We start from the raw sequence: 22944 nt of genomic DNA, 5'->3' as shown, positions 1-22944 counted from the left end.
TTTGGAGGGCTGTGGGGCAGCCTTACTTCTGGGCATAGATGGAGACTGGAAGGGCAGGAAAATGTTTTCAATGAGCTTGAATTTGAACTGTTTTGGGATATATATGCAGTCTTTCACATCTCTATATCATTATCTTAAAACCTAGTTGTTTCATTTTATTTATTTTGGTGTGTGTGTGTGTGTGTGTGTGTGTGTGTGTGTGTGTGTGTGTGTGTGAGAGAGAGAGAGAGAGAGAGAGAGAGAGAGAGAAGAGAAGAGAAGAGCAGAGCAGAGCACAGCATGCATACCAGATGTGCAAATGGAGGCTTCATGGACAAGCGTTCTCATTAACAGACAAGAGTTTTTCTTTACTTCCTTCAGGTCTCCCAAGACTCTGTCGAGTCTGGGAGGAGCATAAGCAAAGTCTGTGTGCATGAAATATGATCCCACTTATATCAGGCAAATATCATACAAGAAAGTAAAAAAGTAGCTTGGACACTTTTTGTAACTTCTTTAGAAGAAGGAATGGGGAATCAGATAAGTAGTTTTTAAGAGGCTTCTGCAGCTTAGCAATTCTACAGATGCTTTAAGCATAAACATAATTTATATATTAGGAAATATAAAACAAGATTACAGTTTTTTATGAATATCTTGTTAGGGAGACAGACTTAAGTATACAAAACAGACACCCATGCTTTCTGGTAAACTGGCATTTCTATTAATTACACATGAGCATGAACTTGATCTTACTATTGTTTTATGAATCAATCATGCTTCCTTCTCTCTCCTTTCTTGTCTTCTAAAGGTATTTGATTAAATAAATTTATGTTTTACATTTCATACAAACAAATAATTTTCTTACAGAGTTACACTGTATCATGATGATATATTAGTTACTGGTTTATCTGAGAAATATGAGATCAATTATTATGCTATACAAAAGCAGAATTCTGAAAGTAATAAATCTCAAGTGAATAATAAAAATTATATTTATAAAAAAATTATTTTTATAAAGTCTGAAGTGAAATTAACATTAGTCTTTTTTTACCAAATGATCTAAAGCATATTTCTTTTCCCAAAATGATCTCAAGGAAAGGCATTAAAAACTCAAAGAAACCTTTTGGGATTGCTCATACCTAAAAGAAAATTGTAGGGCAAAATTCAGTGATTTGAGTTCTGACATGTTTTGACTGAGTGAGAATTACAGAGATGAGAGACATTCAATACCTCACTTAAAAATCCCCTTTTCTCCTTGTCATGTGAGGATTCATGCTTTTTTTTTAATTAGAAATTGATCAAAGCCTAATAAAACCTGAGAAGTGATAACAGTAAAAATTCTTCTCCCAAGAGTCAAGTTCAACCTCATGAATTCTCTCCTGTTGGACTTACTTCATGGCCCCAGTCCAGGTCTGAGCAGGGTTTGGGTGGGTGAATTCCAGTTAATATTCTTGTATTGCTTCTCAAGAAATTCTTAATTGCTGGGAGCAGTTCTGAAAAGTGAGTCAGAGAGAGTGAAGAAGTGTAAATAATTATCAGGCAGCATAGAATGAACAAAGATATATTTGAAGAAGCTTCAAGAGGTTTCGAGAAATGATCTAAGGAGATTTGTATGCAAATATTTAAGGTTAGGCCAACAGAACCTTTCATTGATGTTCACTCACACCTAACTCCTTAGTTCTGCCTTAAGAATGGGTACATGTTTTAAGAGCTGAAAACAGAAGACAGCATGAGCTAATAAAAGAGCAGAAAAGCTATTAGGGCAGGGTAAAGCTGCCCAGAACAGTTTACAGTATGGATGAGGTATTGCATCATATCCTCCTTGTAGTCAGGCTGTGGATGTATCTGTGTATCTGAAAGAACATTTGTAGTATCCAGTCATATGGATCTATGGATGCATGGATAAAGCTTCCTTGATGGTGAATGGGCAGATTTCTTACTATTCTCTTCCAGGGAAAAAATAAAACTCACGAGTCTAGGACTGAAGCTGAGGTCAGTTAATAAGGAAACTAACATAAAACAATATATCAAGTGCAGAGACAGCCTGATAGGAGCATTTGTTAGAGTAAAGGAAGGGACACATCCTAGGTCAGATTCACAGTCAGGGCACAGATTGGGCTGTTTCAGAGTACAACTCAAACATAGATATGAGCAAGCAAAAGTGATCACATGATCAAGTGTCAAAACATTGAGATTATCAAGCTACAGTGAGGTCAGAGTGGTCTTGAAGGGACAAAGTCGGTCAAGCCTTTCTCAGATGAAATGCAAGGTATCATGTTCAACTGGAATGTAAGGGATTATAGTGAAAAAATTGAATGAATTTTCCGTGATTTCATGGTCTGGCACAGGTTTCCTTGTGGTCAGTGTTTGTCCCAGTCTGTTTTCCTTACAGTGTTTGTCTCAGGCTCCTTTGGGTTTGAGGTTTGGCCCCAGCTTTTGATGTGTTAGTGTGTTACCTGGAATAATTTCAGTTCATTTGTGCTGATTGCCAATACTGTATACAACCCAGGCTCAGGACCCCATCAATACTTTCCTCCCTGCTATTTCTAGGGTGTCCTGCCATAACAGAATGTCACAGGAGGCCCACAATAAGAGTGGAACTTCTTAATCTTCCAGAGTTTATGTTGGAGTTCTACAGCAGGTGTACATTGGGTAGGTGGGTGTCCTTTCCATTTTGAATGGCCAGCCCTTGTAAAGGCATCCCTCAGATCATTGCTCTTTTTGCCTCTTCTCCCTATCTTGTTAGACTGTGGATACCTTATGGAACAAAACAAGTCTATCATCCAATTCTAGACTTATACACCAAGTATAAAGAGATTAGATTTTTAACAAAAGAATTTGTGATGCAGACCAAGCCACAGCATAGCCAAGGTACCCCTATCAACTTTCTCCTTCTTTGGATTCCAAGGCCATCAGGTAAACTATTGGGAACTCTGGGATTTGGGTTTTGTTAAAACACGTACACACATGTATTATTAGAATATGTTTACATTTTAATCCCAGGTGTGGTATATGAGACTCCTTCTGATTGTCCACAGCAAATGACTGTTATTTGCCTCCTGTTCTAGCAGGGTCTGATTTTTCCGGCTGAAGATAGTTTCTGCAATTGTGTAACATCTGTAATTCTGGGGACTTTCAGAGGGTATATAAAATGGTAGGACCCCCAAGAGATGGGATGGATTGTTGATTGTTGTTGGTTGTTAGTGGTCAGTTTGTTAAGTAGCTGTATATAAAGAAGATACAACAAGAGGAAGAATGTAGATATCCTGACTGTGAAGATCAAGGTTTCCTGGAAGAACTCGATGTTCCTAGTCACCAGGAAATAGTCTAAGGATAACATTTCCAGTTTTCTGATACCTGACTTCATTCAGGCATCTCTTTCCTTTCTTCTCTATTCTTTTTTTCTCTCTTAGCTAGGAGGAAGGGTGAAAAGGGATGGAGAATGGTTGAAGAAAGAAGAACCCACAAAGTAGCAAAGACAAGCTACAAACACTGTGCTGCCCTCAGACCTAGGCCAAACCTATAATCATGAGTGATCCCTGTAAAGTCATGGATGCTATCATCATTTTAGAAACTCCAAAGAGTACTCAGGCCTGTGAGTTACTTCCAGGCTGCTATAGTCTTGTTCTCATTCATCTCATGCACATGTGTCTTCAGAGGCACATTTTACACCAGGTTTAGCTCAAAGATCCTTCCTGGAAACACCCTAGATCTAGTCCTTCTTTTGTTGAGAGGAACCTTTAGCACTGGGAAGATGAAAATAGGAAGAAATACCACTTACTCATGCTAAATATTAAAATCTTGAGTGCTACAATCATCATTTCACCTGCTTTTATAGTAGAGTATCTTTGTTGTCACTAAGAGTGAAGGGTGACATCTACTACCTCTGGGGTCAGTGTAGAAATAAATTTTTTGCAACCTACTTTTAATAAGAGTTTGAGCTCTCTTCTAGCCCACCATCCAGCAAAGGTAATGCAAGAATAAAGTTATTAGGATATGGGGGAAGTGGACATGTTCAGCATTAATTCTTTTGGGGAGAGCTAGATTTTCTTTGGCAGCAGTTCAGCCCCATAGCAAACACCAAATATGACTCAGCAGCTGCAGTCCAGTCCTCTAGCCAGGTAGACACCACACACGAACCAGCAGCTGCATTCCTGTCCTTTGGGCAGGTTGATACCAAACCTAAACCAGCAGCTGTAGTCCATTCCTGAAGACACTGCAAACTTCTGAAGTGAAGCGACAAGCTGCACCAGGAAGCTTTTGAGAATTTCTTGGGTGATCTTTTCTCAATGGTGACATTATCACAAGTTGAACTTAGCAATGCTATTTAATATGAACTCATACACACATGTTGTTAGTGAAGAATAGTGAAGCAGAGCAAACCAAAGCAATGCCCAGTGCTCATCTCCCACTGTCGGTGGGGTCTTATACTCTGTCATCCAAGGATCTTTCATGTACTTAATATATCAAAGCATCCTTTCACCTGTGTTTGCTTCAGGAAACTATCATTTGACATAACTGACTTTCCAAAGAAATTAGAAGTTTCCACTTAGAATCTGTGCACAAAGGTAACTCGAGACTCTGAATTCCATCATCATTCGGTTGCCAGTTTGAGATGGGATGTGCTTCCATAGCAGAGCACTTGTCTACCATGTCAGAATCCTTAATTAGACCTGCAACAAGCCAAGAATAGATAGAGGAAGTATGAATGAAGCCTACAATAAAGGAGCATTATATCCATGAGTCTCACAGGCACTTTCTAGTATCTGTTCTGTCCCTGGTAAAGTTCCTTCCTGGGTGATTGCACAGATAAAAGGAGGCCTGTGTGGTACTGCATAGTGCTGAGTCCTGTAGTCTCAAGCAGTGACAGGTTATGGACATGCTATAGTTGCTTCATTAGGCTGGACCTAGATTCAAGAAGATTAAGATGGAGAATTCTAAAAAAGCACAACCTGATGCGATATATGGCCTCAAAAAGTGCTCTCATGAGGACATTGGCCTCTACTCAGAAATCTTCACATATGCCACAGTGTCAAAATACAAGAAAATTCAAATCTAATGTATAATAATCCAAATCTAAATGTAAAACACTGAAGAAATGTGGTGGTAACAGAAGTTCCTGTTATATCAAGAGCTATTTGTACTACAGAGGGTCCATAAGCAAATGTGTAAAGATTGATGTTTCCAAGTAGAGAGCAGCACCTCCCTGCAGAGGAGCTTTTCTTACAGGTTATGGTGCTCCCACAACAGATAGATAAGGAAAACAACAGAAATTCACTCTCCAGCAGTCTAGATACTGCTGCACTAGACCAGGGGCAGGCTGTGTCAACATGGTGCTCTTGTAGTTATTAATGCATAAGAGTGCCATCTATTACAAGTAGGGACAAGGTACAAAAGTGATTCAAAACTTTGTTTTTAAGCCTAGGCCCTTCCCATCATTAACTTTTAATCTTGAGTTGTAATAAGGTTCCACATCAGAGGGCTTGCCTAGCATGCAGAGCCCCTGGGTTTGACCTTCCACACCACAAAATGGATAGGTAAATGGCATATAGTTAAATGCATTGCTTAATAAATAAATGAGAAAACTGTGAGTGCAAAGTAACATAACCTGTGAGCATTTTGCAGAGCCAGCCCTATTACCTAAGCTTCATAGATTCAAGGCAGCATCTATCTTTTCCTGTCCTTACCTCAGCCAAACTCCCTCTCTAATGACTGAGTGAAAAGGTGAATGGTCACACTTTTCCAAAAATATGTCAAGCTCACTTCCCAGGCACAGTGGAAGGTTATCAGTGATGGAAAGGTGTCATTTGTACTGTTTTGGGCCCAGTGTCACTTTGGCTCAAAACATAAAGGATGTTAAAAGAAGACACCTGAGATAACTCTCTAAGATAACCTTGCGCATGCGCGCACATACAAGCACACACACACACACACACACACACACACATACACACACACACAAACACACACACATTTCTGAGAACGTATGAACATACATGTGATACACACTAGATTAAGTATAAATAAATATTTGTATATAAACAATAGAAGGGTGGAGCATGATAAAACAGTGTTTCCTGTTACAACAATAACTAGGGTCACTCTCGTGTAGACACAAGAGGACAAGTGAAAAGATTGTGGATGAGAAGAACCCCAGTCCCTCAGACAGCAGTACTCTAGAAGAATCTCCTAGCTGTGCAGGCCGCCAGAAATGTCATCAGCATGGGAGGTGAGAGCAAAGCTTCAACTTCTGCTAGTCTACAGCCGGAGTCCTTGAAAACATACAGGCTATGTGGATTCATTCTGGTGCCTCTCTCCCTGGTATGCAGAGGGTGTCATCTCTGTGCATCATTTCATGGCTTATCTCTGTCTAGACATTCCCTCCTTTTCCTACCCACAACTACCTCTTCTTGTCATAGCACCTGTCCTTTAGAAAAAGCACACTTCAAGTACTTCATTGTTCTCGCACCCTTCAAACTCTCTAGCTCCAAGTACATCATACTTCAGGTTGATTAGGCTCTCACCCATGAATTTGGGATATAGTCCAACCCACAACACAATGCAAATCTTTCTGCCTACCTACTCTTGTTTCCAAATGCTAGCCCATCATAGCAGACACTGAGCTGCTCTCAGGCCAAGACTGCTTGCTGCCCTCGTCATATCAGTAACCATTTCTGTGTCATCACAGATCACAGAGACCTGGCCTCACTTCATTCTGAGAATTTCAATGTATGTCCAAGCATTCAAGTACCTAGAATATGGTCCGCCCTTACTTCAAGCTGTCTTATGAACACATTCACTCAAAGATGACGAGGAGAATAGCAGATAACTTGTTTCTGAGTCATTTCCCTGGGAAGGAACACACAGACAGTCCTCCTCCTCCTAGAAGGGAGCTTCAGTCATGGGAGCAAGAAGATGGCTAGGAGTACTTCTTCCTTAGTTTAAATGTTGGACCCATGCACAAGTGTCCACAGAAATGCTTTGCTTTGGGGAAATTACTGAAGACTTTTCTCAGAGTTACTTGAATGGGAACCACCTCACATCCAGCTACTGCAAGCACTTCTGGTAGATACCATTAGATTTGTTTGATTAGAGGAGGCAGATGACACTTTCTTGAACCCAGTGTCTGAACCTTACTGCCTCTTCATTTCAGCTACTCATACCAGTAGGGTTCTTCTGATAGCACTAAGTATGTGAGATACCATCTACTGCCTCTGAGAAATGACTACAAAAGAAATTTTAAAAGAAAGAAAGTCCGTGCTTTCACCTCCCTTAAACTATAATATGTAATCTTGAGTTTGGATGAAACACCCTAGCAGAGTGTTTACCTAGCATTATGTGTGGAGAAACCCTGCTATTAAGGTCACAGTCTGCCATTGTTCCAACAACACTCTTGAGATTGGCAAAAAAGAAAAAAAAAGAAGAAAGGAGGATTCCCTTTACCAGTAGAGCTTCTCCACTTCTCCTTCTCTGACCTGAAACTCCCCACACCCTCTACCTGTGGAATGTCATGTAGCTTTGGTGAGATTACAGGTTCAGTTTCCTTTCTCCTTATAAGAAACTGTTCAGCAGGCACCTGGAATTCCTCTCTGTGCATATGATGAAGCATGCTATAGCCAATGAAACACACACATCCTTGAAATCCCTACCCTCTTTCCTGAAGACTATATAGCCCTGCATTCACCCCATTAAAGTTGAGAAGCCTCTTTGAAGCTGATGCTGGCAGTCATTCCTGTTGTAGTCACTGGCCATCCAAATCCTGCTCCTCAATTCTGCTCCCTTTATCCTCATGGGCTGGTGGCCAACAACCGCCAGGAAAAAGGGAGGACCACAGAGCAGAGGCCTTGGGTTTTAGCTTGAACACCACAAAAATAAGCAAATGATGAATCAGTAATAGAATGTGAACAAAGACTAAAAGAAATGAAAACCTTTTGTCAAGGGCAGCTACATCACGGGAAGTCCACAGACTTAGTATCTGTTCTGTCTTGCCCAGTCCTCATCCCAGCTGCCTCATGAAAATCCCAAATGAGGGAATAGATGACAGTGCTGTCTTAAGAGTGTCAGTCTCACAACCCCCATTGGGGGAAAGGTTATTCAATGAGAAGTGTTTTGGTTGCCCTGCACTGAGCTGGTCTCTTTGGCAAGTTCATGACAAGAGCTCAAACTACCTCTAAGATACCGATATTATGTTTTATTTCACTTGAAAAGATGTTGGTGGTGATGCATGGCTGAACCAAGCATTGGGAGAGTTGGTAAGTGATAACTATGGGGCCACCATGTCCTCTGTAGTGACTCAGATGCAGGATAGAAGAAGTTCTTTCCCAAAGCTTGTAGTGACTGAAGTAGTACTGTTCCATCCTTAGAGACAGGAAGTTTCCCTTAAACCCTGTCCCAGTCTTATGATTTCAGAAACCTCCTGACAGAAGCCAACAGTTTGGAGATGCAGTGTGACTTTTGAGGGAAGTACTTTAGTGACCACTCACGTCCCACCCTTCTGTACCCCCAAATTGCTCTCAACTTCCCCACCTTCAGTTTTACTTTTACAGACCAAAGATGATAAAGCAACTACTGAAAATACCAACCTGCTAAGCTGCGAAGGAGGTATGATAATGTTGCAGTAGCTGCTTTGTAGACATGTGAGCCACGGTGCAAACACATAAGTGACATCACAGGTCCACAGACCATGGTAAAGATACATTAGGAATGTGGCAGATAGTGAGCCATGTTATAGGTCACAGGCATTGTGTCCTAGGCAGTGAGCCATAGTAAAAGGTATAAGCCATGTTCTAGACATATGAACCACCCTAAATACTGTAAGCCTTATGACAGATAATGTGCCAAAACATACAGAGTGAACCACAGTACAGATGTGGGAGCTACAGAATAAACACAGAAGCTGTGTCACCACTCCAATATCTGCCTGGGAGGTCCCTGACCTCTAATGCTGCCTGCCAATGGCAGGGCTCCAAGCATGCTGAATTTCCCCATTGTCTCTGGTGCTCTGCTCATAGCTTTCTGATGACTAGCATGAACTGTGGTGAAAAGCTCTGCCTTGCAGAACCTCTGAAAAGGAAGGTTCCAAGGAACCAGGATAGACTCAAGATAGGTTTCGCATTCATCTGAGACTAGTGATCTGGGGAAAGGAGTCAGGTTCCTTCACACAACAGAATTAAATGAAACCACTGGAGCCACCAAATAGGATATGTTCATGGGCTCAGCAGATATTTCATGTGGACCAGAAATGGCCCCTAGCACCACCATCCCTCTGGGGAGGGCCCACAGGGCACATAGTCAACCACACCAGTAAACAGTCTGAGACCATGGGCTGAGGCAGCAGTTTCCCAGGGATGCTAATGGCTTACAGTCCTTTCAGGAACTATGTCTATTTCTGTTAAGCCAGAGAGCAAATCAGATGAGACATGTGGAAATGTAAACATCTTCAATTGTACTTCATAACACGTTTACTCTGGAGGCCAAGGTGTGGGACATATGTACGTATTCCTTCCTTGTGCACCGAAGTGGGTTTCATTTGACGTAGAGAAGGTACTCCTGCTAGGAGGGTGAGACCACCTTTGTCACTGGGTTGAAAAGAAAAAAAGTTGTTTTATTGTGCTAATTTTCCCTAGGAAGACATCACTAAATGTTCTTTAATACGAGGACCATAGCTTTTACTCTTTATTTCTATTTTTTTAGCACAGAGTCACTATGGAAGCCAGAGAAGCTAGGAGGGAAACATTAATGGCTTAGTGGGTATTCTCAGCAGTTGCTCTCTCCTCTTTTGTCTATAAAAGTAAAGCTGAAGGCAGGCACCTCCTAGAAAGAGTGGTGAGGAGGGAGTGGAAGAAATGTTGATCGATGAGTAGCACACATCCATTAAATACAATAAATAAATTCTGGTATTCCAAACAGTGGGGTGAATATAAATAAGAATATACTACATATTTCATAAGGAACAAGGCTGGATGAAATGACCCAGCATGTTTTCATCACAAAATATAAATGTTTGAGGAAACAGATATTTTTCTTTTGATTTGCATTTTACACAATGTATGTGTTTAGTACCATATCAAATAGTACCTCTAAAACATTAATTTTCTTGTGTCAACTTTAAAAAATCGTTTTTTAAGATTTCGTCCCCTATTGAAGGAATCAGAGAAAGAACTGGAAGAGCTTGAAGGGGCTCGAGACCCCAAAAGTACAACAATGCCAAGCAACCAGAGCTTCCAGGGACTAAGCCACTACCTAAAGACTATACATGGACTGACCCTGGACTCTGACCCCATAGGTAGCAATGAATATCCTAGTAAGAGCACCAGTGGAAGGGGAAGCCCTGGGTCCTGCTAAGACTGAACCCCCAGTGAACTAGTCTATGGGGGGAGGGCGGCAATGGGGGGAGGGTTGGGAAGGGAACACCCATAAGGAAGGGGAGGGGGGAGGGGGATGTTTGCCCGGAAACCGGGAAAGGGAATAACACTCGAAATGTATATAAGAAATACTCAAGTTAATAAAAAAAAAATTTTCTCTGGAAAATAAAAAAAAAAAGATTTCGTTTTTATTTTTATGTGTATATGTATGTGTGTGCATACATGCATGCATGTGTGTGCACACATGTGCCAGGTATGTGCAAGTGCCCACAGAGGCCAGAAGAGGATATAAGATCCCCTAGAGTTGGAGGTTCAGGTAGCTGTGACTTACCCAACATGGGTTCTAGGAACTATATCCTGGTCTTCTGGAAAAGCAGACAATACTGTTAATTGCTGAACTTTTTCTCTAGCTACTTAAAAAAGGTTAAGTAAATAAATAATTGATGAAAGAAAAACCTTAAAACTTCAATATCCTATGGGGGAGAAGTATTGAAAGTACATGCTGAAATATAGTGTTCATTGATGTAACTGTACACTTACTCTAAACCCTCATGAAATGTCACCCTAGAACAAAAAGATAGTCCTTGTAAGAGAATTGTTAACACACTCTCGCAACAAGGAGAATCAATTCACTACTTAGAATCTCTCCTGAGTTTTCCACTCTGATCCAGGTTACACCTCCTTCAGTGCAAATGTCCAAAGGCTCAGAACTTTACTGACATCAGGTTCAGGGTTCTTACTCTCCATTGCCATACCAGTGTAGCTGTACTTGTGGTGGTGGTGGTGGTGATTCTCCACAGAGTACAAGTTCAGGTCAGCTCAGCACTCCAGAGCTATGTAACCCAGGCAACTCCCTAACCTCCATGGGCTTCATTATCTTTGCCTACAATGTGAGAAACTTACCCTCAGATGGTCTCCTTCAGTCTTTGGAAAGTCCTCTATCTATATACTGCTTTAATGAGCTATTCTAACTTTCTCCAGTACAATGCTAAAGGTACTGGACTACAAGTAATGCTAATGTGGCACAAAATGCAGGACCATAAAGCAAAAACAGAACTTCCTATAGTCAGCTAAACAACAGACCTTCCCAATTTACCTTTTACTTTACAAGCTCTTATGCCCAAACAGGTTTATCTGAGAACAGACTTCTTGGATCTTCAACTCATTGTTTTACTGACTAGAGAGAGGAACACCAAAATCTCTCCTTTGCAGTCTGCTTTGAAAATTATCAAACAATGATTAATAATACAGAAGTCAAACATGGAGTCATCATTAACTCAACAGCATGGGTAACTGAATTACCTTGACCAAGATATTGAATTGTTCAATTACCAATTATATATTGATAAAATGATGTCTTGAAAATGATTCAACAAAATACTATAAACACCTGACAAATATTAAGAATGCCATAAACAGAACATAACTGGGACATTAGCTATTCAGAAAATAATGATCACTAGGAGGAATATCTTTCAATCTTTCAATTCAGGAACTTCCTCTCAGAAGATGAATGGCCTAGGTAACTAAGCCACTGAGGTTGGCCTTCTTCTAAGAAGTGGCTGTCAGTGTTAGCTGCACTGTGGAATACTCTAAGAACTGTAAATGCTTTCAATTGCAGCCCTATTCAGAACCAAAGAATTTACAGATCAAGATGAGACATGCAGGAAAAATGAGCCAATCCAAGCATTTTCAGCTTGTCTGTATAAATCCAGATATAATTTAAAGTTTAGAGATTCCAAAAGAACATAAGAGGCTCTCCTAGGAATTCCTTAAATGAACAGACTTTGGATGGCTTCATTGATTGAGATAAATGTCACAGAAAAAAAGACTCCATAAAGCATGAATGTCAGCAGAAGATCTAAGGATCTGGAGTTCTGATGCATTCTGGAAATTCTGAGACACTTCCCATTCCAAGCACATCAATGAACATCTAAATGTAGAGAGGGGAGTCTACTATCTTCAAAGTGACATATAAATACAGAAACCTCAGTAATGAATGACATTAATGTCATTTATACACATTGGAAGGCCTTATTACATGTGCAGTATAAAAAAGTATACAGTATAAAAAAGAACTGACAACAGGACAGAAAGTGCAAAATAGAGCTGTACTCAGTTACTCTTGGGATAAAATGGATAGACTTTTCTCAGCTTGGAAAAAACATCTTGTCTTTGTAAAACTTTGTTATTTTAAAATATTCCTTAACAAAAATAATATATATAATGCAATTATATCAAAGTAAAAAATAAATGAATTTTTGTTTTACTTTATTGAAAAGAAAAAGTATTCATATGAACATATTTCAGCTTTGAAAATATATTAACTGTGATCATTTTATTGTAGTTGTAAACTGTACATGTCAAGATGTTTCGTGAACTATCAGCCATCCCCTCTATGACAGCAGGAAGAGTGGGTCCTTTTCCAATAAAATTGGCATTGCCTGAATTTTGAGTTTCAATACTTGATTATCAATGTCTAGGAATATTAGAAGTAATCGTAACAATCACTTTGTAAAACGCATTTTATTCACGAGGAATTAACTTCCAAATATGTCATTGTAAGCCTCTCGGAGAAAATACCTATAAATTAACTTGAAGAAGCAAAGATTTATCTGCGCTCATGATTTTAGAGGGTCAAATCCATGGCCAAGTGACTCCATTGTTTTAGGGTCTATAGAAAGACAGAAATGTTAAGACAAGGGGCACATGCAGAATCTGTTGCACTATGACAGCTGAGATTCAAAGAGAATAGGACACCAGGATTCCAATAAGCCTCCTAAAGTATATTCTAATGACATGACCTCCTTCTGCCAGGCCTCACTTTTTACAAATTCCACCATCGCCCAGAACTATCAAAGCCTTTAACATGTGAGTATTGGGAAGACAATTAAGACCCAAACCATAATATATACTTTGAATTAAATTTTCATCATTAAATATATTACTATACATCATCAAAGTCCTTATAACTTATCAACAGAGGATGAAGTATTTTGAATAATTAATAAAGATGCTCATTTGTAAAAATATCAAATTTAACCTCACACAATTATCAGGATGCAAATTTACTTCATTACAAAAATCTGAACGTGGAATGGAAACGGCCACACTCAGTTCTTGTCCCCCATATTTCTCTGATTAATGATGGGTATCTAGGAAATTTTCATCTTCTCTATATTTTTAAGGCTTTGATAGTTTTTAATTTTTAACTATGCGTGTCATCATTCATATGATCAAGAAAACCAAAAGTTCATTTCCATAGTGGAAGAAGCAGAGTAAGTTCCTCTTTAGTTATGTGCTGACCTCTGACATGAGAACTTCAGTCGGGTACTCATTACTCAGATTTAAGGAATATACTTACTTCCCAGGAAAATTCCTACTTTGTGGTTTAGGACAGATAATAGTAAAATTTCTATAACCAAGAAACCCCAAAACACCGTGGCCTTAATAACATGAGTTTCTCTTTCCTCTATCATCCAGGTAAGGCAGAAATGTGGTTTCTTTCCCTTGTTACTCTTGCAGTTATTTTATTTTCCTCTTTTTCATCCAGTTTTCTAAATTCTTCTCATGATGGTCCTGCAGTTAAAGATTGACTTAGTACAGAACATCATCTTTAAAATCTCCATTTTTCAGAAAGTCCTTTCTTACAATATATCATATACAGATCTGCCTCCGTTTTCTTCTGGAGGTTTCAGTGTTTCAAGTTTCACACCGAGGTCTTTGGTCCATTTGGAGTTGAAGTTTGTGCAATGTGATAAATAGTGGGCCAATTATCCACAAATTAAAGTCAATTATAATTGACAAAGTAGGACTTCATAATACTAAAGAGTCCTAGCCAACTAAAAAAGAATCAGTGTAGGAAAGAGAAAGCACAGAGAATGGGAGAGACTCCTCTCCAGCTATACATCTGACAGATGGTTAATAATCAAAATACATAAAGAACTCAAAAAACAGAGTTACAAAACAAATAATTTCAAAAATTTGACTGCAGATTTAAACAATTCTCTAAAGAAGAAATAAAACATAGCTATGAAATACTCAAAAATGTTCAGTGTCCCTAGCAATTAGACAAATGAAAATAGAAACAATGTTTAGATCTCATCTTACCAAAGTCAGATTGGCAAAGATCAACAAAACAACTGACAATCAATGCTGGAGGGGTGTGGGGAAAAGGGAACCCTCATTCAGTGTTGAGGGATTGCAAGTTTGTTCAGCCACTCTGGAAACCAGTGAACAATCAAAACACAAAGAATAAATCCATTCTATGGCCCAGCAATGTCACTTCTTAGTATATGCCCGAAGGATTAATGGTATCCTATTACAGAGATAATTGGTCAGCCGTGACCATTACTGCTCCATTCACAATAGCTAGGAAATTTAAACAACCTGAATGTCCTTTGTGTGTGAATAGACAATAAAAATGTGGAACATCTACTTTATCAAATAGTATTCAGCTACCAAAACAAACAAACAAAAAAACCCCAGAAATCATACAATTTGAAGGCAAATGAATGGAATTAGGAAAGATTATATCAAATGAGATAAACAGGACCAAGAAGGGCAAATGTGAATGTTTTCTCTAATCTATGATTCCTAACCTTAAGTCTTCAGATGTTAGTATATAACCTGGAGTAACCTCAGAAGCCAGGAAAACAAATAATGGGCAATTGGGAGGGTGAGTATGATTGGGGAATCAAGGTCATAGGGGAAGCAATCAAGATGGGAATAGTAAGGTAAAAGTAAGTTAAGGGGGGAATGGGGAAGTGGAGGAGGGGTTCATTAGTTGCAGGGTGAAGTCAACATGGAAGAAAAGAACATATATATATATATATATATATATATATATATATATATATATATATACACATATGGTTTAAATTAGGTGTCTCCCTATCTACTGGTCTGGCAATGCTTCTCCAATATCCATAGAGTATCTAATAATAACCCCAAACCAAGCATGGGATGCTTTCTTATGTGCTGTTAGCTGGTGAAGTCCAAGAGACTCTCAAAATATTATAGGTTATAGCTGTTGCCCTTAGTTGCTACCAGAGGTTGAAGACAATCCTCTGTTTTTAAAGACATGCCGTTTGGACCCAGGAGCACAGGAACACAGAAAGATCCAAGGTAGACCTAACCTGGAAACCTTAACTATGAGGAGTAGTGTTCTTGATTCCAGAAGGTGTCATACAAGCTCTGAGGAAGGAGAGCAACCAACAGTCCTACACAGCTATCACACCTATGAACCAAAACAATGACTGACAAGGCAGGCTAACCCTAAGAGTGCACTGGTGGTACTCATATCTTGGCAGTAACCAAAAGCTCTCTACCTTCAAAGCATAACCAGTGGGAAATAGTGGCTGGTACTGGAAAGCTAGCCAGCTACCAAGGAATGAGAAGTTATGGATCATGGAAAAGAACATCCAAAGTTTTATGGGTGCCTTCTACTGGAAGCCTCGCATGGCTACAGGAGGTGAGAACACACAAAGAGACAGACAAACGGACAGACACACATATTACATGTATAATATATATATACATACATACATACATATCACACACACACACACACACACACACACACACACACACACATATATACATCATAGGCCTTAACTTTTAGAGAAAGCAAGGAGAAAAATGAGTGGTTTAGGCAAGGAAAGGCGAAGAGAAAAGTAATATAATTATATTTTCATATAATATTTTAATGTCAAAAACCAATTTTAAAATCTCCATTTTCACAGGAAGAAAATCATAAGGCAGCAAGGTATAAATCTAGAGTAATTCAGCTAAAAATCAGTCTCAATTAACTCAAACTATCATTTCTTCATTATTATGCTGATGCCATAGGATTACATTGTCTTGTGGTGTTGCAGCCATCCTGGGTTGTGTTAAATAGACTCTGCTGTTTGCACAATGCATAATGTGCAGAGTCCCCACTATTGAACCATGTCTGTTCTTAGTGTTAGCATTAATCCAGTGATTGGTCATCTTTAGCAATACATGGCTTCTGTCACTTCTAACTCAGACCACCCACTACTTAATACACAGTGTCAGGGAAAAATCATTGATTTTAAAGGTAGCCATAAAATTTGTATGAGCATTGTTCATTTTTATTTTATTTTTTTATTTCCAGGTTACTCATTTGAGCAAGTGGCATAGCATTGACATAATTCTCATTTTCTGAAACACAATTTGGCATAAAATAATAAAGTTAGGGACTGAAAAGAGAGTTCAATTAATAAAGCCCTCTTTTACAACATTAAAATCAGAGTTCTTATCCCCAAAACATAAATGAAGAATTGACATGGAGGCCTGCCTGTAATCCCAGGATTCCTCAGGTAGAGATGAGAGATCACCAAAACAAGATGGCTGAGTAGCTGGACTAACCAAATCAGCAAGCTCTAGAATCAACGGACTGACTGATGAAACATGACATCAACCTCTGTCCTTCATACATACATATACATTCTTCATATACCCACACATATGCAAACACACATGCAAACATGCATGCCCTCACATATGAATAAGTAACAATGAATCTTGGGAGAAGGTAAGAAGATGATGTCCAGAAGATTTTTAGTATAATAAAAACCTGATATATGATGACAGATATATATGATTAAATATTTGTCTAAACCTATAGAGTGGAAAGCAATAGAGATAACACTGATGCACACAACGAGCTCTGTGTGCTTAGCATGTGTCAATATCGGTTCATAAATCAAAGCAAATGTACTGCTCTGCTGGGGCCTGCTGCTGGAGGAGGCTGTGCTCATGCAGGGGCATAAGATATATGGGAAGTGTCTGAAAATTCAACTGCTCTAAGAAACAATGTTGGCAGAATTATGTGACTTTTTTGGGAGAGATATAAACGAATGTCTACTCATCCAAGTAAGGCACTGAGAACTGACCAAAGAAATGATTTTTTTTCATGTTTAGGGTCACGAGTGAAGCATTCCTTATAAAACCCAGGGTGACTCGGGTAGCTCTATCACTGAAAAGCCTGTTCCATCGTGGGTGATGACGCACAGAAGCTGCATCACTGGAAGCAAATCCTGTACACTTTGCAGGCAGCTCCACCAACCAGTGCCCTCTCCAACAGCAGATGATCATTGCTTTCATACCCTGGGGCAGGGGACTGTGTGCATCTCATGTTTTTCTTATAATGGTGAATTCTTTATGGGTTTCTCTCCTTAAGGAAATGTGTCAGATTAGAGAATATGTTTCAACCTTTTATTCTATTTTTTACACTCCAGATTTTATCCCCTCCCTGGTCCATCCTCTGACTGTTCCCCATCCCATACCTCCTCCCCAACCCCTGTCTCCATGAGGATGTCCCCACTCCCCAACCCTCCCACCCCACCAGACCTCTAAACCCTCTGGGGCCTCCAGCAGTCTCTTGAGGGTTAGGTGCATCTTCTCTTGAACCCAAAACCAGCAGTCCTCTGCTCTATATGGTTGGGGGCCTCATATCAGCTGGTGTGTGCTGCCTGGTCGGTGATCCAGTGTCTAAGAGATTTGGGGGGTCCAGGTAATTTGAGACTGCTTGTCCTCCTACAGTGTTGCCCTCTGCAGTCATGATACCTCCACTTTGTGAGCATTCCATTGCCTCAGTAATAATGTCAAGCCTTGGGGTCTCCGCTTGAGCTAGACCCTACTTTGGGCCTGTTGCTGGACCTCCTTTTCCTTAGGCTCTTCTCCATTTTTGTCCCTACAGCTCTTTCAGACAGGAACAATTATGGGTCAGAGTTTGTACTGTAGGATGGCAACCCCATCACTCACTTGATGCCCTGTCTTTATGGTGGAGGTGGGTGCTACAAGTTCCCTCTCCCCACTGTAGGGCATTTCAACTAAGGTGTCTCCCTCTGAGCCCTCAGAATCTATCACCTCCCAGGTCTCTGAAATATTCTGGAGGGTCCTGCCACCTCCTACCTCCCCAGCTTGCCAATTTCCATTCTTTCTGCTGGACCTCAAGGCTTCAGTCCTTTTCCCCACCCAATACCTGATCATGTTCTCCTCTTCCCCTCCCTGTCCCCTTTCTTTTTTTTTTATTAACTTGAGTATTTCTTATGCACATTTCGAGTGTTATTCCCTTTCCCGTTATCCGGGCAAACATCCCCCTCCCCCCTCCCCTTCCTTATGGGTGTTCCCCTCCCAACCCTCCCCCCATTGCCGCCCTCCCCCCCACAATCTAGTTCACTGGGGGTTCAGTCTTAGCAGGACCCAGGGCTTCCCCTTCCACTGGTGCTCTTACTAGGATATTCATTGCTACCTATGAGGTCAGAGTCCAGGGTCAGTCCATGCATAGTCTTTGGGTAGTGGCTTAGTCCCTGGAAGCTCTGGTTGCTTGGCATTGTTGTACATATGGGGTCTCGAGCCCCTTCAAGCTCTTCCAGTTCTTTCTCTGATTCCTTCAACGGGGGGCCTATTCTCAGTTCAGTGGTTTGCTGCTGGCATTCGCCTCTGTATTTGGTGTATTCTGGCTGTGTCTCTCAGGAGCGATCTACATCCGGCTCCTGTCGGTCTGCACTTCTTTGCTTCATCCATCTTGTCTAATTGGGCGGCTGTATATGTATGGGCCACATGTGGGGCAGGCTCTGAATGGGTGTTCCTTCAGTCTCTGTTTTAATCTTTGCCTCTCCCTTCCCTGCCAAGGGTATTCTTTTTCCTCATTTAAAGAAGGAGTGAAGCATTCACATTTTGATCATCCGTCTTGAGTTTCGTTTGTTCTAGGGATCTAGGGTAATTCAAGCATTTGGGCTAATAGCCACTTATCAATGAGTGCATACCATGTATGTCTTTCTGTGATTGGGTTAGCTCACTTAGGATGATATTTTCCAGTTCCAACCATTTGCCTACGAATTTCATAAAGTCGTTGTTTTTGATAGCTGAGTAATATTCCATTGTGTAGATGTACCACATTGTCTGTATCCATTCCTCTGTTGAAGGGCATCTGGGTTCTTTCCAGTTTCTGGCTATTATAAATAAGGCTGCGATGAACATAGTGGAGCACGTGTCTCTTTTATATGTTGAGGCATCTTTTGGGTATATGCCCAAGAGAGGTATAGCTGGATCCTCAAGCAGTTCAATGTCCAATTTTCTGAGGAACCTCCAGACTGATTTCCAGAATGGTTGTACCAGTCTGCAATCCCACCAACAATGGAGGAGTGTTCCTCTTTCTCCCCATCCTCGCCAGCATCTGTGGTCACCTGAGTTTTTGATCTTAGCCATTCTCACTGGTGTGAGGTGAAATCTCAGGGTTGTTTTGATTTGCATTTCCCTTATGACTAAAGATGTTGAACAATTCTTTAGGTGTTTCTCAGCCATTCGGCATTCCTCAGCTGTGAATTCTTTGTTTAGCTCTGAACCCCATTTTTTAATAGGGTTATTTGTTTCCCTGCGGTCTAACTTCTTGCATTCTTTGTATATTTTGGATATAAGGCCTCTATCTGTTGTAGGATTGGGAAAGATCTTTTCCCAATCTGTTGGTTGCCGTTTTGTCCTAACCACAGTGTCCTTTGCCTTACAGAAGCTTTGCAGTTTTATGAGATCCCATTTGTCGATTCTTGACCTTAGAGCGTAAGCCATTGGTGTTTTGATCAGGAAATTTTTTCCAGTGCCCATGTGTTCCAGATGCTTCCCTAGTTTTTCTTCTATTAGTTTGAGTGTGTCTGGTTTGATGTGGAGGTCCTTGATCCACTTGGACTTAAGCTTTGTACTGTTATTGAACACCAGTTTTAGGCCGTGGTGGTCCGATAGCACACATGGGATTATTTATATCTTTCTGTACCTGTTGAGGCCCGTTTTTTGACCAATTATATGGTCAATTTTGGAGAAAGTACCATGAGGAGCTGAGAAGAAGGTATATCCTTTTGCTTTAGGATAGAATATTCTATAAATATCCGTTAAGTCCACTTGGCTCATGACTTCTCTTAGTCTGTCTACATCTCTGTTTAATTTCTGTTTCCATGATCTGTCCATTGATGAGAGTGGGGTGTTGAAATCTCCCACTATTATTGTGTGAGGTGCAATGTGTGTTTTGAGCTTTAGTAAGGCTTCTATTACGTATGTAGGTGCCCTTGTATTTGGGGCATAGATATTTAGGATTGAGACTTCATCTTGGTGGATTTTTCCTTTGATGAATATGAAGTGTCCTTCCTTATCTTTTTTGATGACTTTTAGTTGAAAATTGATTTTATTTGATATTAGAATGGCTACTCCAGCTTGCTTCTTCTGACCATTTGCTTGGAAAGTTGTTTTCCAGCCTTTCACTCTGAGGTAGTGTCTGTCTTTGTCTCTGAGGTGTGTTTCCTGTAGGCAGCTGAATGCAGGGTCCTCGTTGCGTATCCAGTTTGTTAATCTATTTCTTTTTTTTTGGGGAATTGAGGCCATTGATGTTGAGAATATTAAGGAATAGTGATTATTGCTTCCTGATATATTCATATTTGGATGTGATGTTATGTTTGTGTGCTTTCATTCTCTTTGTTTTGTTGCCAAGATGATTAGTTTCTTGCTTCTTCTAGGGTATAGCTTGCCTCCTTATGTTGGGCTTTACCATTTATTATCCTTTGTAGTGCTGGATTTGTAGAAAGATATTGTGTAAATTTGGTTTTGTCATGGAATATCTTGGTTTCTCCATCTATGTTAATTGAGAGTTTTGCAGGATACAGTAACCTGGGCTGGCATTTGTGTTCTCTTAGGGTCTGTATGACATCAGTCCAGGATCTTCTGGCCTGCATAGTTTCTGGCGAGAAGTCTGGTGTGATTCTGATAGGTCTGCCTTTATATGTTACTTGACCTTTTTCCCTTACTGCTTTTAATATTCTTTCTTTATTTTGTGCGTTTGGTGTTTTGACTATTATGTGACGGGAGGTGTTTCTTTTCTGGTCCAATCTATTTGGAGTTCTGTAGGCTTCTTGTATTCCTATGGGTATCTCTTTTTTTAGGTTAGGGAAGTTTTCTTCTATGATTTTGTTGAAGATATTTACAGGTCCTTTGAGCTGGGAGTCTTCACTCTCTTCTATACCTATTATCCTTAGGTTTGATCTTCTCATTGAGTCCTGGATTTCCTGTATGTTTTGGACCAGTAGCTTTTTCCGCTTTACATTATCTTTGACAGTTGATTCAATGATTTCTATGGAATCTTCTGCTCCTGAGATTCTCCTTTCCATCTCTTGTATTCTGTTGGTGAAGCTTGTATCTACAGCTCCTTGTCTCTTCTTTTGGTTTTCTATATCCAGGGTTGTTTCCATGTGTTCTTTCTTGATTGCTTCTATTTCCATTTTTAATTCCTTCAACTGTTTGATTGTGTTTTCCTGGAATTCTTTCAGGGATTTTTGTGTCTCCTCTTTATGGGCTTCTACTTGTTTATTCATGTTTTCCTGGAATTCTTTCAGGGATTTTGCGATTCCTTTCTGTAGGCTTCTACTTGTTTATTAATGTTTTCCTGTGTTTCTCTAAGGGAGTTCTTCACGTCTTTCTTGAAGTCATCCAGCATCATGATCAAATATGATTTTGAAACTAGATCTTGCTTTTCTGGTGTGTTTGGATATTCCATGTTTGTTTTGGTGGGAGAATTGGGCTCCGATGATGCCATGTAGTCTTGGTTTCTGTTGCTTGGGTTCCTGAGCTTGCCTCTCGCCATCAGATTATCTCTAGTGTTACTTTGTTCTGCTATTTTTGACAGTGGCTAGACTGTCCAATAAGCCTGTGTGTCAGGAGTGCTGTAGACCTGTTTTCCTCTCTTTCAGTCAGTTATGGGGACAGAGTGTTCTGCTTTCGGGCGTGTAGTTTTTCCTCTCTACAGGTCTTCAGCTGTTCCTGTGGGCCTGTGTCTTGAGTTCACCAGGCAGGTCACTTGCAGCAGAAAAGTTGGTCTTACCTGTGGTCCTGAGGCTCAAGTTCGCTCGCGGGGTGCTGCCCTCGATCTCTCTGTGGCGGCAGCAACCAGGAAGATCTGCGCAGCCCTTTCCGGGAGTTTCAGTACATCAGGGTTCCAGATGGCGTTTGGTGTTTTCCTCTGGCATCCGAGATGTATGTGCAGAGAGCAGTCTCTTCTTGTTTCCCAGGCTTGTCTGCCTCTCTGAAGGTTTAGTTCTCCCTCCCACGGGATTTGGGTGCAGAGAACTGTTTATCCGGTCTGTTTCCTTCAGGTTCTGCCGGTGTCTCAGGCAGGGGTCCTGCCGCTCCTGGGCCCTCCCCCACGGGAGCCCTGAGGCCTTATACAGTTTCCTCTTGGGCCAGGGATGTGGGCAGGGGTGGGCAGTGTTGGTGGTCTCTTCTGCTCTGCAGCCTCAGGAGTGCCCACCTGACCAGGCGGTGAGGTCTCTCTCCCACTGGGTCTGGGAGCAGAGAGACCTGTCCCCTTTCCAATAGAGGTTATTCTCTCCTTTACCCCAATTTTTGATTTCTTTCTTCTCCCTCCCAAATGGAATTGAGGCATCCTCACTTGGGCCTTTCAGCTTGTTGACCTTTTTGAGTTCTGTGAACTATATATTGGGTATTCTGTACATTTTTGGTTAATATCCACTTATTAGTGAGAACATACCATCTATGTCCTTTTGGGTCTGAGTTACCTCACTCTGGATATTTCCTAGTT

The sequence above is a fragment of the Rattus norvegicus genome, chromosome 4 (genome assembly GCF_036323735.1).
Source record: "Rattus norvegicus strain BN/NHsdMcwi chromosome 4, GRCr8, whole genome shotgun sequence".
NCBI classification, from domain to species: domain Eukaryota; kingdom Metazoa; phylum Chordata; class Mammalia; order Rodentia; family Muridae; genus Rattus; species Rattus norvegicus.
Note: the sequence above shows the minus strand (reverse complement) of the source record.